The sequence below is a fragment of the Mastigoproctus giganteus genome, chromosome 8, assembly GCF_048544385.1.
Source record: "Mastigoproctus giganteus isolate SK-2022 chromosome 8, ASM4854438v1, whole genome shotgun sequence".
Classification (NCBI taxonomy): Eukaryota; Metazoa; Arthropoda; class Arachnida; order Uropygi; family Thelyphonidae; genus Mastigoproctus; species Mastigoproctus giganteus.
Genome location: NC_143582.1, coordinates 220,408,036 through 220,424,648, shown reverse-complemented (window position 1 = coordinate 220,424,648; position 16,613 = coordinate 220,408,036). Strand labels below are relative to the sequence as shown.

The following is a 16,613-nucleotide window of genomic DNA, read 5'->3' as shown; positions in this document are numbered from 1 at the left end:
TGTTTTTCTTTCATAAAAGGCTGCACTGTTGTTTTCGCTGTCCATCCATTCTGCTTGGAGTTTCCATTTATGTTTTCGGGCTATCTCTAATTCTTTGATCTCTACCTCTCTTTTTATTTCTTGGATGATGGGGAGGTTTCCTGTTTCTGCATGATTTCCTCTCTCGAAAATGGTGAGTTCTTTTCTTAGGGCTTTCAAGTCTTGTCTTTGTTGTTTTGCTACTTTCTTCCCCTGATGTTGGAAGAAGGCTTTTGTGGCTTCTTTTGATTCCTGCCACCAGTCCCATATGTTTTCCTGTGGATTATTTTGTAGGCTTTCCCATAATGCTTCATACTCTGTTTGGACTTCTGGTCTTTGTAACAGGCTGGTATTTAGTTTCCAGTATCCTCTTCCGTGGTCGGCTGTTTCTACTGGCTGCAGCGTTATGTTTACCATACGGTGGTCGGTGATGTAGCTGGTTATGTTCATGTCTACATGCTCTGTTGTTGTCTTCCCCTTGAGGATATCTGCTGTGACGTATATTCTGTCGATTCTTGTAGCCACCATGTTATTTCTCCATGTATGTGAGAAAGTGTTTCCTTTGCAGGCCACCCATGAGTCGATGAGGCCCAAGCGCCTGCAGATTTGTCTTATTTCTGGTATGCCTGATGTTCTTGGATTCGGGTCTCCTCCTCTTTTGTCCCTTTCCGGTACTTCTACGAAGTTCCAGTCTCCTCCTAATATTAGGTAGTCTTGTCCTATTAATTTTCTTTCTAAGCTCTTAATGAAGTTACCTCGCTCTTGGTAATGGGTAGGGCAGTATACGTTCGCTATCTTATAGGTGGTGGTATCGTTTATCCAATCTATTGCTAGGAATCGGCCTTCAGTGTCCCGTTGTAGGTTTTGAAATTTGCCTGTGATCGGTTGGCGTATTAATATTCCTACTCCCCTACTATTCCTGGTACCCCAGCTCCAAAAGCTTTGTAATTTGAATCGATTTTCAAAATTCTTCATTTCCTTAACGCTTGTGATGTGTGTTTCTTGAACCATTAGAATTTGTATGTTGTGCTGTATCATTTTTAGCCATATTTCTTCCTGTTTGTTTGCATTTAATAAACCCTGTGCGTTCAGGGTACCTATTTTGATTTGTGGGGTATGCATTTTGGTTTTTTTAGTTTAGTTTTCTGTATCGTTCCCACTGGTTCTTTACAGATTCTCCTAATCTGCTCGGTGGGATCATACCTCGTTTCTTGCACAATTCTGAAAGGCTGGTTTGTAGGTCTTTTTGCGATAACTTGTCGATGTTCTCTATACAGTCTGCATCCCACAGTATGTGGGGTTTCTTGGGCTGCCCTTTTTCTAGGGTGAAGGCTAGTTCTGGAATTCCAGCTGTCACTTTATATTCTGTGAAGGAAGGGTCTGTAAGAGGGACCCTTGCTGTTTCAGGTTTTGGTTTTCTCCTTCTGTCTGTGCATGTTTGCCTGGGAGTTTCTAGTTTTTTAGGGGTTTTGTTTTTCACTCCCTTTGTTTCGGACTCTTTTGTCGAGTTTGACTGAGTTGTTGGAGAATCTTCCACTGTTTGGTTCTCGTCTGTCTGTTCCTCTTCGGATTCTTTCGTGTTTGGGATTGTTTCTTTATTAACTGGGGTGATACTGCCCCCCAGTATTTCTGAGAGCGTTCGGTAAGGGCAACTCTCGACTTTGTGGTCGGGATTACTGCATTTTCCGCACGCTTCCGTGCAGGCTTTTACTGTGTGTCCTGGTTGTTGGCAATTTCGGCATCTTGCTCTTGGACACTGGGTGCTTAGGTGTTGGGTGGAGTGACATCGGAGACACTGCATTGCTACCCCCTGGTAGTGAAGGACCAGGCGCCACCCTGCTACTGTGATGATGTTTGGAACAGGTTTTTCCATTGTCATGGCCACAGTCATGTTCCCGTTCTGTATGGATGGAAATTCTGCATGTGTCATGCGTCTAATTTCAATATCTCTGCCGTATTTTGCCAGTTCTTCGGCTATCCAGTCGTCTTCAATTTCGACTGGAACTCTTTGTATCTTTATAAGTTTCTTTGGTGTTCCAATTGTTTGCGGGGTTACCTGTGTGTCTTTATATTTGAAGCCCTGCAGAAGAATGTCTCTTATCTCTGGGGTTGCCAAGCTAATTTGGTACCTGTTTCCTGGGAAAACCGAAAAACCGAGTATCTTCGTTGGATCAGAGACCACATTGCAGATTTGTCGAAGCAAGTCTCTGCTGTCCACTTGTTCTTCAAGGTCTACTTTAAACTGGAGTGTATTCTTCCTGTAGAATGTCTGTGGTGCCATTGTTATACTCAATACAAAAAATATAAGTTCTTACCCGCGCGTTCCAATAGATGTTGCCTTCAGGGCCTACCCTGGAGACTCCCTCGTTGCCCTTGCAAGCTACCCTCAAGGCCGAAATGTCCCACTTAAGGGCATCAAGACTGCCAAGAGGACCTGAAAGGAGAAAGGATCAGGAACTCTGGAACTGTTGCCTCTGCAAGCTACCCTCAAGGCCGAAATGTCCCACTTAAGGGCGTCAAGACTGCCAAGAAGACCTGAGAGGAGAAAGGGTCAGGAACTCTGGAACTGTTGCCCCTGCAAGCTACCCTCAAGGCCGAAATGTCCCACTTAAGGGCGTCAAGACTGCCAAGAGGACCTGAAGGAGAAAGGATCAGGAACTGTGGATCTGGCTGATAAGAACAGATACTACACTTTGATCTTAGCCAAAAGGCCGAGAAGCGATGCCCTAAACTGGGGCCGAAATCCTTAAAACCGATTTGAAGTAGGCATTCTCTTGGTGGTTCCCCAAAAATTTACTAAAACCTCAATATTTATGAAAGCTCTGCACAAAATAGAGTATTTGTCTTTTCAAAAATAACAGTTCTTCACATGTACTAAATAAATTACTTACAAAGGACGGCAATTTTTAAAATTAAAAAAAAGTTTTCGTTTTTTTAGATATAAAGTCCATCTGGTCAGAAAAAGGGCTAAGGGATCAGCCATCTACCATCCGTAATTCCTAAACTCTTCGTCAGGATGGTTGTCTATGATTTTGGATGGTAATTTAATTAATTTATTAATGAAAAGCCACTGAATAATGCTCCATTTTTAGTGGTTGGTACCATAATCCAATATAAATTGCCAAAATAATATGCTGTAGTACTGTTTAATTCTGATATGTTGCAATTATGCGCGTGCACAAACTCGGCATAGTCGTTCTTTCAAGTGCTCCTAATAATCGGTTGTGTTTTTAAATATAAGTTAATGAGTAGAGTTTTACACATGTACTAGGGCAACGGCCAAGTGTTTTTATGTCTCCCGAGGTCAAAATCTTCATGTTCTGTACCTTCTAACGCTTCCAACAACCCTGTTAGTTAAATCGAAGCAGGCACCTTTCTGCTGTGGAAGCTCGCCATTCCTACAGCTTGGAAAAATTTGCTTACTCATTCCCGTCTGCGACCACTGTCAAGGCCAGGAAGGGGTGATAATCTTCCCGTAGAGTGACTTGTCTTTCAGCATACGTCATAAAGTAAGTCCTGTTTTCTAAACTTTATTCTTCCCACCAAGTTAAGTCTTGCTGTAGCAGTGGCAACATGGCACAGAAGCAATCTGAAACGTGCAGAAAATGCTCACAATCCACAAATTTCTAGATCAAGTGCAGTGGCTTCTGTAGGCTTGTTCTTTGTGAGACCTGTTGTCTTTAAAAAAACTTAGCTCGCGCCTCAGCCCAGAGGCGATCACGATGGCAATGTGCTACATGCCGTGGGCACAAAGTGAACCCCCACAGAATCAGAGGCAAGGGACAGCGTCTCCCCTTCCCCACCTCCATCGCCAGCGGGCTACTACAGCGAAGTTGACTGCAGGTCATCTAATGCAAGCATGTCCAACTCCACCACAGTTCTCCCACGCCGAGACGCTCAGGCGCAAACTGATAAGGTACTAGAGCAGCATGAAGACCTCATGTGTCAGAATTGTAGTAAAATGGGCGAGAAGTTTATCTTATTTGAAAATATTCTGAGAAAGCTCTGCACAGAGAATACAACTCTAAGAGTGACAATACATAGGCTGGAAGACCTACAACATTCTACGCACCATTCTGTGTCCTTGCTGCTGGAATCCAGTAAACCCATCCAGCAAACAGACTCCTTACCTATGCAAATTGCTCAACACTCGAAACAAATGGGTTCTGACTCCCACATCGTGCAGCCCCCCCCCCCCCAACAGAGCCGTTACCTGCAAACCTTTCACCTTCATCCCCTGCCCCGGAATTTGCGAAAGCATGTGGGAAGAAATCAGCAATAAGCAGAAGTAATGTGCCTCCCAAGCAAGGCAACGCCAGTCTTAGTAGAGAAACCTTTGTAAGCCGAGCAGATCAGAATTGTGAAGCTGTTATTGGCTCTAACCCTAACCCACTAGGTATTAAAAACATGCAACGTAGAGGAAGGAGGTCTAAACCATCCAGCATATTTATAAGTCGACTATCCCCAGAAACAACGGTGGAACCAATTGAAACTCTTCTGAAGTAGCTAGACATACCTGGTACCCCCATCAGGGTTCCAACCAGGCATCCAAGCTATGCCTCTTTCCGGATCAAGATCAAAGATCCTAATATAGAAAGGTATCTAAACACAGATATCTGGCCTGCAGGTCTCCTGGTGATGCCATCTTTTGGCGACCACAATGTGCAACCAGGGGTACATGCTATCTCGAGACCAGAGGTGGGCAGGATACATCTCTCTGCATAGCTAGGCAGCAAACCAGACTGTACCTTTCAACCTAATGAAAGAAGAGCAGCCACTGTGCTGACTAAATCCTGCAATCGTCTTGTCTAGTCTGATAATCAGATACAAGTGCACATTACTAGTAGGGTGGGTCCTAATGCCACACCCTCCTCAAGAGGAATCCACCTCCAATCAGCCACCATCCTCAGGGAAAGGAACCCTAGAAACTTAATCCAGATCTAGCCTGTCAGCGATAAACATGTGAAATGCTTCATGCAGAACATCAGGAGCCTGAAGAACAAGCTCAATGCCCTGATTGACATACTTCTAAGTGCGGATTACGACTTTGTTATCCTTATTGAAACCTGGCTTCGTGATGACATGGACATATCGCCTTTAACCACCAACATTGGTTATCAGTCTGTTCTGGTGAACAGCAAAGATAGGAAAGCATGAGAGTCTTAATCTGCCAAAGGCAACAGTTCCCTCTGATCAAGGCTTGTGCATATCCTGTTAACGATTTTCAGGCTGCACTGGGCTACTATCTAGTCGATGGACTACAGTTGCCAGTATGTTTACTTACCCCCACCCGTTGCAGACCAATGCATTACTAATTTTTCTGCTTGGCTCCTGACCTCTATCAAGTGCAACTATGAAGTAATAATTCTCAGAGACTTCAACCTGTCCCTGCCTGCTGCATCAAAGCTCCTCGATCAGTTAATTTCGGATCTGTCGAGTCTCAACATCTACTGCATCTGTGTTCCCCCTCTCGAGGAGAAGCCACATTACAGAGAATCTTTTCCAGCCATGGGAGTGTTGAAGCTGCAATCAGTTCTAATTTGGCATTTCCCTCCGACCACAGGCCAATTAAAGCTTCTCTCATCCTGTTGAAAGAACGCTATAACCAACCAAACCAATCAACCTCGATTGAAAAGATCAGGAAAGCTGTATATGATCCAAAATACCTAAAAATTGAAACAGTAATGTATCTGTTTAGGCTCTACCCCTGGGGAACTCTCAGTTAAATAGATATAGAGGAAGCTTCGTTTTGATTTCAGAAATGGTTCCTTTATTGCCAGAGTGGCCATGTCAAGAGTTTGCGTCATCTGCCCACACTCGAAGCCGTGGTGGTCCAGTACTCTTATGCACCAGTTTAAAGAAAAACAACGGCTACATGCCCAATTCAAAAGATCACCCACAAAAAGATCATACTCAGCGTACTCAATAGCCAGATATAGTTTCCAGAAATCCAAGAAGCAGGCTATGAACTCGTTCATGGAGAAGAGGATAGCGAGTGGCCAGCGATCCTGGTCGGCCAATCATATCCGGTCAGCCGAATCGTTAGACCTGGCCGAATGGCGCGATCATGTAACCCGGTTCGTCAAAACAGACAGTGCAGCTGCGGACTCCCCCTGGAACAGTGCACACTACGACATCACTAATCTCACTAACGTGACGATTGGCGAAGAGGAGCTAATCAAAGCCACCAACGCTCTGTCAAAAAAAAATCCATTTGAAGTGACTCTATTCCCACCTTTTGCCTTAAAGTTGCCTCCTACTTCATTAGCGACGAGCTGACAAAGTTGTTTAATAGAATTTTACAACAGGGAGTCGTCCCAAACGCTTGGCTAAATTATAGAGTCATCCCAATTCGAAAGGTGCAGAATCCGACCTCTACTGCTGACTATAGGCCTATTTCAATCTCCTCCCCTTTTCTCAAATGCTTGGAGAAGTGCTTGTTTAAAGTGGTGGCCAATCATCCTTTCCCAGAGACCTCGGCATACACATTACGCGCTTTCACAAAGATCGCTGATAACATGCATACAGGCTCTGAATTTGAAAACCCTTCAAGCCTGGGAGCAAAGCTATGTTATGCATGCTGTTTTTCTGGATCTGAAAGCGGCCTTCGACAGTGCAAGTTAAGCCACTTCCGTGCCTCCTGGAGAACTACTACGGTTTCACGGGTAATGTCTCGAAGCTACTCAGAAATTTGCTGACCAAGAGGTGCCTTACCTTCCAGCAAGGGAATAACTGCATCACAAAACAGGTGGAAGTCGGTATACCCCAAGGTGGATCGTTGTCGGCACTGATTTTTTCAGCAATATTTATTCCATTAATGAATGAAATATCTGCGTTTATGGCCTACTCCGACGACATTGTATGTTACCTCTCAAGCCCGGCTAACACCTCACTGGACCAGGCAGAGGAATTATCGAATTCTATCCTCCTGAACAAATATCCGTCCTCTTTCTGTGAATACGCTACTTACTTTGGGCTTAAAATAAACCCTGAAAAGTCCAAATATATCATCTTCTCACCTAGAGCACAAGCAGACTTCAATCCAGCAGCCTCTCTGCAGCCCTCCATTGTGGGGCATGTTCTCGTCGCCACTGATTCAGTAAAATTCCTAGGAGTGGTAATGGACGAAAACCTAACGTATAAGGAACAAATCCAGCAACTGCGTTCAAGAGCATTACGGGCTTTCGGGGGTATGAAACTTGATCTCTGTAGAGCGCACAACAAGAAAACAGTCAGAAAATTTCTCCTCTACTGCTTTAGTTCTATATCAGTTATGGTATAGAAGTTTGGTCGGCTGCTCCTATGTCCAGTCTGAAGATATTCTGGGGTCTGGAATTCTGGGTCCTAAAGTGGGCCAACAATTGGGCTCAACTACCCTATACAACATCAAAATCACAGATCTGCATAAATCTGAGATACACCCCGGCCCAGCACCTGGCATATGCGAGGAAGCTCACAATGGCGCTTAATCTGTGCTCCGCTGCTCTCGACTTCGTTAATATCTGGGAAATCGTAGGCTGGAAAATCCCTGGTAGAGCCCTCAGAAACCGTCCAGTGCTCTCTTCTAACCTGCAGAAGCTCTCGACCTTCAAGCGACACTTCCCGAACAGCATCATCGGCGCGCTGAACTCCGCAAACATTGATTTGGATGTGTGGTCCAGAGATTCTGCCTACAGAGAAGAAAAGCGCAAATCCATAGTGAATTGCAGTCAGCATTCCTGCAATTGTCAGTGCAACTAGTCAACTCCCAGTGAACGTTTCCGGACTGTCTCAATGTGTTGCAGCTTGTATATAATAAATATAAAATCTATGTACTATAATGCAATATAAGCTCTGTATAATCAATATTTTATAATAACTATAAAATCCATTGGTTGCAATATTAGCTGTGTATATTGCACTGTCTATATATTTGCTGTGTACCAACGTAGTTTTTATGTACCGAATGTAATGTGTACAGTTAATTGTAAGATTCCTGTGGTTGCCTGTAGCGAGAATCGTGTCCTACATTTCTATGAATAAAGAATTTTATTATTATTATTATTATTATTATATACGCAATTTATGTTCACTCTGACCTCTTGCAGACCTGACTGAAAAGCATATAGACCCGAGTAAAGAGAATGATAGACGTAAAGAGATGAGAGGCCAGAGCAATCCAGCGACTCCACCCCATATCACTCATTCCATGTAGAGCCGGGCCCGGGAGACTGCCAGACGGCTAACCGCCTGGAGTAGGCCTGCCCTGCCTGGGTTCACCGGCCTTCCATCACTCTCAGACCAACAGTGGGTTGCTACAAGTGCGAAAATACCACTTGAACGCGCCGAAGGGGTTGCCATGGCCTACCCAGCTCAGGGTAGAAACCCATGCCCGCCCCTTCAACTACAAGCTATTTCTAAAAAAAAAAAATAATAATAAAGCACTAATTTAAGAACCGGTTTTCCGTTTGCAAGCCATTTTTCCCAGTTTTTTTTTAAAATATTGCGTGTGCATCAAGAAAATGGACGGGTGCAGAACCTCTTGAGAAAAATCTTTGAAATATGGTTAGCAACTTGGGTCCCAAAATTTCACAGAATTTTTTATAGAATTCTATACTGAGACTATCTGGACCAGTGCTTTTTTTAACTTAAATTAAAATCAGACAAGAAAATTTATACTAGAAACTTAAATAGAGCTACTTAATTAAATAAACAAATCCTACTTAATAATTAAGTAATTCCAAAACTTACAAACGACCCAACCATGTTTTAAGACTCTTCAGCGCAGTAATACCTCGAGACTCCCGTTAAGTAATCTACAAATTGTTGGTGGTTGACATCATCTACACACAAAGTACGCCGCCCCCAAAACTTCTAATTCTATCCAAAAAAAAAAAACCTACCATAGATGTGCGTATGACATCCTGCAAATATCTTGAACTGTGAAATTCTTATTGGCAAAAATTTTATTTATCCTTTTGGAATTGTAATTCATTAATTAAAAACACTATAATTAACTGCTTGTTTCTCATAGCTGGAGTAAACTGTCTGCGCAGGTGGCACAGTGGTATCGTCACCGTCCTACCCACACAGGGTAGAAAAGGCCCGGGTTCTAATCCCGTTGATGACGAGAGGAACTTTAATGGGCTTTTTTCACTCCGTGGCTGAGTTAGTTGGTCTCAGGTGTAGATAGCAAGGTTTCTTCCCCAGAAACTGGGGTTTTCGTCCAGCAAAACAGACAAATCGACCATAGAACACACGCAATTCACAGACATAATATACACAGCACTGCAGATGAATTTCATTATTCGAGTGGCCTTATAAGAAAATAGCTTAGTTTAGCTGGGGTAAACTAGTTATTTGTTTTATTTCTCTTTTAGGGACGGTAATGTTCAAAATTAACCACCACAATTTTAATAGCTCCCACTTTGATTTGAAGACCTGGTATGACGTTTTCAAACTACTCCTTTCCAAAAACTTTCAATTTGCTTTTAGCATAGTATACACCCAACCTCGAAAGAAATGGAAACTGTTGACAAACGCGAAAGAATTCTTTTAAAGAAGAGGCAGCCCTTAAAGTTGCAACAAGATCATCAGTAAGGGCCTGAGTGTGCACCCCTGTCTAACACCCCTCTGCAGAGCAATACTGGTAGATAGTTTCCCATTGATTAACAGTCTCGTACTAGTTATATCATAGATTGAATTTATAATATTACGTACTTTATCGCCCACATTTATACGTAGAAGAATCTGATTTAAATATTTGTCTAACACTGTCAAACGCTTTTTCCAAATCCACAGCGAGAACCGCTAGTGGACAACCCCTGTGCCCAGCATATGCTATTACATCCCTCAATAAGTAGAGATTAGAATAAATTGACATTGTGGAATTCCATACACTTCGTTGCTTTTTATTACTTTAGAAATCCCAGCCTTTAACCTGTTGTTGATAATTTTTGCAAAAATCTTATAATCCACATTTGACAATGCAATTGGCCTCCAGTTACCGATCTGCTTAGCATCCCTATCTTTTTTCCTGATAAATACAGTGTGGGTTTCTACAAACGAGACTGGTAAATTAGAGTATTCCAAAAAATCATTGAAAATTTTCAATAAAGCTCGGGCAATAACAGTCCAATACTGTGTATAAAACTCGATGCCCAGTCCGTCCAGACCAGGGGCCCTACGAAGCTTGCACTCCTTAACGGCTGCATAGAGTTCCTCACGATTAATACAGCATTATGGAGAAAGGTATTTTTAGCATTACTAAAGCGTTCTTTTTCTAATTTACCCTCCAAAGTTTGTATGAATTTATTATTAATCCCATTTTTATTTCCATTTAGAAGTTTTGTACAATTTTATAATTTTAATCTGTTTTTGTAGTTTAATCATTTTCTTCCTAAATTCATAACTTAAAGTTTTCCCTTTACTCAAAAAAAATACTTTCTGGTGTTATTTTTAATCTATTGCCACACATGCCAACTATAATCATTATTAAGTTTAGTTTCCAATAATTTCATATATTCCTTATCCTCATTCTATACTAGATGAGGGTTACATTTCCATACTCCTTTTCCACAGATGATTGAAATAAATAGCTGCATATCTAATGAGACCAAACAATGGTCAGTGATATGCAAACCATTTGAAAGAACAATATGTTTAACATTATAAATGTTACTAACGAGGTTCCGAGATATGTAAAAACGGTCCAACCTCGAACCCATATTTCCTCTAAACCATGTTGCTCCTTTACTTGCAGGATTGTGCAGTCTCCAAATATCCACAAGGTTACGGTCATTCAAGGTCTGATCAAGGAAGGAAAAAGCTGCTGTCCCTTGCATAGGATAACCCAAAATTTTGTCCAAGTGCGGGTCGATCCTGAATACAATTCTAGCCCCGCCCCCCTAATAATGATCCTTTGAGCTCCACGTAAATAAACAACAAGTTCTAAAAAAAATTCAGCATTATTAGGAGCACAGACATTTAGAAAACGCACAATCCTGCCCCCTTAATGGCAATCTATGGCAACTATTCTCCCATACTGATCTCTCTGAACATTATTAAAATATCCTAAGACAGGTTGCATAATTAAAATGCCAACCCCTCTCCTTCTGTTATCACGAAAACTCCAAAAACTTTGAAATTTAAGTGTTATTAAAGTTAGTAACATCCCATCCTGTATTAAAATGCACTTCTTGAAGAAATAAAATTTTTATACCTAGTCCTAAAATGGTGCTCCATACAAAATTCTGTTTAATTTATTTTCTAAACCCCTAAATATTTAAAGAGCCGATAATAAAATGATTCATTGAGAGCACTTATGTTCTAATTCCGACAGCACATGTGCTCTGACAGCCATTGCCAGTTCTGTAAGAACTTCTTTCATTCTTAACTCAGAATTTCAGAAGGTTTCCTCCAATTCTTCAACAGTAGACTCCCTGATATAAAACATCCCCACAAGCTATTGAAATACTTTGTACCTCCCGTTTTCTTTTAAAAAAGGTATTTTCAAAGAAGTGATGTCACCTTCTACAATTTTTTTCCGGTTTTCACCTTGTTCTACTGAAGGACTGGTCACTGTTTCGTGCTCCTGGCGCTTTTTAATATTTACCCCTTCTTCCATGGGAATCAACTTCTCCTCCTGTGAAACTGTTCCCTCCTCATGTGGAGAAATTAAAGGCGGAATATCTTCGACTCGCGTAGGAATAGTATCTTCCGATGTTATCTCTAGAGGGATGATTCTTCGCCCCATACGTTCTGAAAAACAACTGCGAGGACAGGCATTTATTCTGTGTTCCTCACTGTAGCATTTTCTGCAGTTTTCCACACACTGGGACGTAATGTGCCCAACTGCATTGCAATTAAAACATTTGGATTTAAGATGTTCAGTCGAAAGACATCTGAAACACATTCTCCGCACTCCTGGGTAATTCAGTAATAACCTATACCCTCCTACAGTTACGATATTAGGTTTGTTCATCTCCATAAGCACAGTAATTGTACCTGTTTGCACTCTAGGATATTTCCGGTAACAATTACTTTTTACCTCTACAATCTTTATCCATTTTGATAATACATTTTTCAATGGTTCATCTGATATTTAACTGGAAAGCGGTCAATGGTAATTAATTTACGAAAATTAACCACTAGTTTAGACACCAACTGCCTCTTTTTAAAGGTAAAAACCTTCTAAGGCCAAATCTCTAGTCCTCTTGTTCAAAAAAACTACATGAACTTTGTTTGCTGGTAAAGGCTTACACCTGTACGTTGTTTAATTATCTACCCATAATTACCTACCAAACAGTCCAAAATATCTATAATTTCCTTATCACTGTCTAATAAGAACTCGACAGTTCTTTCTCTTTGTATGAGAGAACTCATTTCTAAATCTAAATTCACTAAACTGCACAAGCATGCAAAAAAAAAGAAAAACGAACACCCCTCCCAAAGCACAAACGTTGACTTTAAGAAGGCCACGTGCCCAGAAGATAAAACTTATTAAATGTCAAACTAATGAGCAAAAATTACCAATCCGAATGAATATTCAAACAAGATACGCACTTTCAATACACTGATAAGAACAAATACTACAGGTTGATCTTAGCCAAAGGGCCGAGAAGGGATACCCTAAATTGTGCCCGAAATTATTTAAACCGATTTCAAGTAATCAGTCTCTTCGTGGTTCCTCAAGAGTTTACTAAAATCTCAATATTTATGAAACGTATGCACAAAATAGGCTTTGAAAGAAATAGCTAAAGTATCAGCGCCATCTACCATCCGAAATACCTAAAACTTTCGGCAGGATTGTTGTCTATTGAATTTGGATGGTAATTTAATTTATTTATTAATGAAAAGTTACTGAATAATGCTCCATTTTCAGTGGTTGGCACGATATGATATCCAAAATAAATTATGAAAACTTAAATATTAATCCAAAGACTCCCTGTTAAGGTTTAAGAGCCTTTGATTTGTACGCCTTTCTTAAATCTGTCAAAATTTAAATTAAAAATAAATAAATAAATAAAATACAGTTTAAATATCTTCTATTTTCTTCTTTTTGATTCGTCCAATAAAACGGTACAATGCAGTTTTACATTTATTAAAAATTATATACAATTAAAGGTTTTTCGAAATGTTTTTCCTTCAAACATTGTATTGTCATCTCTTATTGTATTATTATTGTATGCCACAACAGTAGTAATTCCACCATTGCTTAGAAAAGGTTTGGTTCTGAATCTCTAACAGAAGGTTCCTGGATGAGGCGAAGTAAATTACAATATATTTTCGCTTACTAATCAGTGCGATGGTGGTATAGTGGTTAGCATAGCTGCCTTCCAAGCAGTTGACCCGGGTTCGATTCCCGGCCATCGCAGTATTTTTTAAATCCCCAGGAGTATGGGATTGGCACAACCAGGATCCTAAGCAGGATGTCATCGTTCTTCTCTTTCTTGGTAATTCCTTTCTACTTCTGACTCTCTCGATAAATCGGTAATGTTTTTTTGGTTTTTTTTTTGCTGGTGCAGAAAAAGACCAGGCTCCCTTGTACCATATAGCTAATAATAATAATGCTTTTCTCTACCCCCAGGGGCTCACATCTGGTGAGTATGGTCTTGGCACACCCAGGGTCCTGAGCTGGATATCATCATTCTTCTCTCTCTCTCTCTCTCTCTCAGGGTAACTCGTGATTTTTTTTTTTTTTTTTTTTTTGGGTGGTGCAGCAGTAGCCTCATGCTTCCTTGCACCATATGGCTAATAATAATAATAAGTGAAAGATAAATTATCTCTGAGGTACATATACTAACAGAGCTTATTATGTTAAAAAGGGCTAAGGTATAATGCAAAGGAAACGAAGGAATGAGTAATAGATGAAATTAATGTACAAATAGCTATAATGTGCTAGAAGGGTAGTAAAGTTTATAAAGAGGGATTCTGAATATGTTTTAATGGTAGATAATTGAGTTATATGAGCAACTCTGAATATAGTGTTTTAATTGACGAAGATTCGTTGGTGTATCTGAGTGATTAATAACAAGTAGGGACTTTAGAATACTGAAGCTGGTCTACAAGTATATTGTAGAGTGGTGAGAACACCGAGCTGAATGATGAATGTAGCATATTTGATTGTTAATACGTGAAACAGTATTGTATACAGGAGTAAGTGAAATAGGTATGGTGAATGCACAAGAGTTAGGAGTTAGTTGAGGAATAAGGAAAAAAGAATGAATCAGGTGTTTTTTTTATATAATTGTCAAATCAGAATAACTAGTAAATGGAAACTATAATTAGAATAATATATGCAATATATCTCTGAGTCGACTTTGTATATTAGGACTGTATGCTTTCTAATTCAATTGTATAATATATATGTTGTAATAAATTTCATGTTTTGTTTTCACCTTGAGTCCTGTTATTCTAAATAACACACGCCTTGCTTGCCAAGTTAAGACTTTGCTCTCCTACAATTTGGTGAAAGAATCCTGGACACTGATTAAGGGAAAACTGAAGAAATTACCCTCATGATCCTCAGAATCTTCTGTGATATATACAGAGTATACCAGTCAGGTGGCAAATGGTGGGGTGTTGATAGGTGTGAGGGCATCTAAGAAAAAATCTAAATAAATATAAATATCGGTAGAAATCTTCTGTGAGATATAAGAGAAAAAACGAAATATAAAAAAAAAAAAAAAAAAAAATACATAATATTCCCCCCCACAAACCTTTTGAATAAAAGCGAAGTTCCCAGAAGAGTAAAACGCCAACATCCGCTGGACTTAGTGTAGCGTTTAATGTTTTAATTAAACTAATCTATTCAGTGTATTAGATATTAAGCTAATCATTGGACACCGTATCAGATATTAAGCTGATACGAAGAGATGTGTTCGAGGAACTCACTCTCTAGGTATCTATAACCTCCTCTACAACTCTACTTCACTCTGTCTCTACTCGAAACTCTTTATGTACCTCCTTTCATCATTGTTCACCGAAACAATCCCGCTTGGCTTCAGTCTTCCCCTTTCCCTTTCTCTCTCTTCTGTCTCTTTTGGGAAAGAAGTGCTCAGGGCTCTGTGAGATGAGCCGCCTGGACCAGATCCATGCCACTCTGTGCACAGAGAAGTAAGATACTTTGTGTAGCCAACCGGGCTACACAGAGTATCTTCGTGGGAACCCAAAGGTAGCGGGTTCGAATCCCGCCTTGGGCTTGGGTCAGAGTAGTGCAAAAACATTTTGGAGGTGCATTATGGCCACAGAAGCCGATGCGCTAACAACTAACAAAAAAAAAAAAATAAATAAATAAATAAATAAACCTACTCTGGGCTCTCTGACCCCAGCTTGATACGTCCGTCTCTCTTGACTGGGTGCCGCCTGTGATTGGCCTTTCATGCTCAGGATTCGGGTCTTTATCCTCGCTTTCACTCTCAACATTCATACTAATTGCATAGAATTTCACAAATGGCTGCACATCATACGGGGTAACCAGTATGTCAGGCGTTTTTGTTCCAGAACAAACACCATTTGTTCTGGAACTGCTCCTGTCCTAAGTTCCCTAGCTCTAGTCTGAAAAAGAAAAGTAGACTGAATTTAAACATGTGGTTAAAGTCACTAGTGTTCGGTTTCATTGACCCATTTCTCATCCACCATATCAGATACTTCAATTGCCCCCGAACAGAAAATTGACAGAAGGAAAATCAGTTTCCCCTTTAGTGAATTCGTTTTACAAGACCACAAAGGACCGAAGAGAGGCTCAGACGAAATCTGTGAAGATCGAATTGGCCACATATACCACACGGTATCCTGTGGCCACAAAAGACCACGTGGTATTCTGTATTTAGCCAATCATGAATCATAAAAAAGAGAGGCTCAGACGAAATCTGTGAAGATCGAATTGGCCACAAATACCACACGGTATCCTGTGGCCACAAAAGACCACGTGGTATTCTGTATTTAGCCAATCATGAATCATAAAAATTGCTTTTTTTGGATTAATTGTGGTGAGCTGACTCTGGAGGTAGTGCAAGACCAGGGCAACTCGTGGCAAAGGTGGAGCAAGCTCCGAGCTCTTCGCCGGGTTTCAAAAATCAGTTTAACATCTCAGGGCCCGTTGGACCCCGTATCAGATATTAAGCTGATAAGAACAGATACTACACTTTGATCTTAGCCATAAGGCCGAGAAGCGATACCCTAAACTGTGCCCAAAATTATTTTAAGCGATTTCAAGTAGGCAGTCCATTTGGTGGTTGCCCAAGAGTTTACTAAAATCTCAATATTTATGAAAGATATGCCCAAAATAGTGTATTTGTCTTCTCAAAAATAACAGTTCTTGACATGTCCTTAATAAATTACTTACAAAGCAAGGCAATTTTTAAAATTAAAAAAACGTTTTCGTTTTTTTAGGTAAAAAGTCCATCTACTGGTCAGAAGAAGGGTGGCTAAAGGATCAGCGCCATCTACCGTCCGTAATTCCTAAACTCTTCGTCAGGATGGTTCTCTATCGAATTTGGATGGAAATTTAATTAATTTATTAATGAATAAAAGCCACTGAATAATGCTCCATTTTCAGTGGTTGGTACCATATGATAACCAATATAAGATTCCCTGTTGAGGTAATAGCTTAA

At 40.5% G+C, this 16,613-nt stretch overlaps 2 non-coding genes and 2 pseudogenes across 2 annotated transcripts; 1 reads left to right on the top strand and 3 right to left on the bottom strand.

The window, feature by feature from the left end:
* Positions 1-2,629: 2,629 nt before the first annotated feature.
* Positions 2,630-2,741, bottom strand: LOC150082321 (U2 spliceosomal RNA; annotated as a pseudogene).
* Positions 2,742-12,519: 9,778 nt separating this feature from the next.
* On the bottom strand, positions 12,520-12,624 carry LOC150082320 (U2 spliceosomal RNA; annotated as a pseudogene).
* A 676-nt stretch (positions 12,625-13,300) lies between these two features.
* Positions 13,301-13,372, top strand: TRNAG-UCC (transfer RNA glycine (anticodon UCC)). Its single transcript has one exon. It is a non-coding gene; the product is annotated as a tRNA-Gly (tRNA).
* Positions 13,373-15,984: 2,612 nt separating this feature from the next.
* LOC150082318 (U2 spliceosomal RNA) lies at positions 15,985-16,176 on the bottom strand. Its single transcript, XR_016547325.1, has one exon. It is a non-coding gene; the product is annotated as a U2 spliceosomal RNA (small nuclear RNA).
* Positions 16,177-16,613: the final 437 nt, after the last annotated feature.